Below are 2,112 nucleotides of genomic sequence, written 5' to 3' on the forward strand. Positions count from 1 at the left end.
TGGCGGCCCCCGGCCTGGGGGGGGGAAAACCCAGGGTTGCGAACCCCTTTCCGGGAAACGGAAAAAAAAAAAAAAAAAAAAAAAAAAAAAAAAAAAGAATACTACAGACCAATATCTTTGATGAACGTAGATGCAAATATCCTCAACGAAATGTTAGCAAACAGAATACAGCAACACATCAAAAAAATTATACACTATCATCAAGTGGGATTCATCCCAGGGATGCAAGGATGGTTCAACATATGCAATTCAATAAATGTGATATACCACATAAACAAAATCATGGATAAAAACCATATGATTATATCAATAGATACAGAGAAAGTATTTGACAAAATTCATCATCTATTCATGTTAAAGACTCTTAACAAATTAGGTATAGATGGAAAATATCTCAACACAATAAAAGCTATTTATGACAAATCTACTGCCAATGTCATCCTGAACAGGAACAAGACAGAGATGCCTACTCTTAACACTCCTATTTAATATAGTATTAGAAGTACTAGCCAGAGCAACCAAGGCGAGAGAAAGAAATAAAGGGCATCCAGATTGGAGAAGACAAAGTCAAATGGTACCTGTTTGCAGATGATCTGACCCTATATATAGAAAAACTCTATCAAAAAACTCCTAAAGATTATAAGTGAATTCAGCAAAGTTGCAGGATACAAAATAAATACTCAAAAATCAGTAACATTTTAATACTCCAATAACAAGCCAGCAGAAAAAGAAACCTAGAGAGCAAGCCCATTTACAATATTCACCATAAATTAAAAAAATAAAAAATAAATAAAACACCTAGGAATAAGTTTAGCCAAGGTGATGAAAGATCTCTACATGAGAGCTACAAATGACAGCTGAAAGAAATTAAGGAGGAGACCAAAAAATGGCAGGACATTCCATGCTCTTGGATTGGATGAATTAAAATTGTGAAAATGTCTGTACTACCCAAAGTGATCTACAGATTCAGTGCAGTCCCCATCAAAATACCAATGATGGGCCGGCCCAGTGGCGCACTTGGTAGAGCGCGGCGCTTGGGAGTGTGGCGGCGCTCCCGCCGAGGGTTCAGATCCCATATAGAGACCGGTCCGCTCACTGGTTGAGCGTGGTGTGGGCGTGACACCGAGGGTTGCGATCCCATTACCGGTCACGAAAAAAGACAAAAAAAGGTAAAAAAAAAAAAAAAATACCAATGATATTCTTTACAGAAATAGAAAAAACAATCCTAACATTCATACAGAACAACAAAAGAAAATGCAAAATGTAATTTTTTGTATTCAACACTCATACCTATTTTGTAAAAAATCAAAGGAGAAAAATATTAATGCAGATATTTACCATTTCTATTCGTCTTCCTTTTTGTCTTTTTTACTGACTGGCAACGGGATTGCAACCCTCGGTGTTGCGCCCGCACCGCGCTCAGCCACTGAGCGGGAACCGGTCTCCACATGGGATCCGAACCCTCGGCGGGAGCACCGCCGCGCTCCCAGTGCGCCACCGGGCCGGCCCTCGTCTTCCTTTATTACTGAAGTTCCAGATATTACTCTGGTATAATTTTCTGTCATGCTGAAAGAACTTTCAGCACTTCTTTTAGAGCAAGTCTGCTGGTGACAAATTCTCTTATTCTTCCTTTATGTGAGAATGTTTCTATTTCACTGTCATTCTTGAAGAATATTTTCACTGAATATAAAATTATGGATTGAAAAAACAATTTTTTTTTTTAGCTTTTTAAAGATGTTGTTCCACTCGTTTCTGGTCTCCATGGTTTCTGATGTGATATTAGCAGTCATTCATACATGATGGAGTTTGGATGTTTTGTCCTCCCAGAACTCATGTGGAAATTTGATCCACAATGTGGCAGTGCTGGAAACTGATTGAGTCATGGAGGTGGATCCCTCATGAATGGATGAGTGCTCTCCTGAGGTGGGGGAGTAATGAGTGAGATCTTGCTTTATTAGTTCCTGTGAGAGCTGGTTGTCTAAAAGACCCTGGCACCTCCCCTCTCTGTCTCTCTCTTGCTTCCTCTCACTGTGTGATCTGCTCATGCCCTCTGGCTGCTTGCTGCTTTCTGCCATGAGTAGAAGCAGCCTGAGGCCTGTGCCTGATGCAGCT

Source organism: Galeopterus variegatus, unplaced genomic scaffold (assembly GCF_000696425.1).
Source record: "Galeopterus variegatus unplaced genomic scaffold, G_variegatus-3.0.2 Scaffold11902, whole genome shotgun sequence".
NCBI lineage: Eukaryota > Metazoa > Chordata > Mammalia > Dermoptera > Cynocephalidae > Galeopterus > Galeopterus variegatus.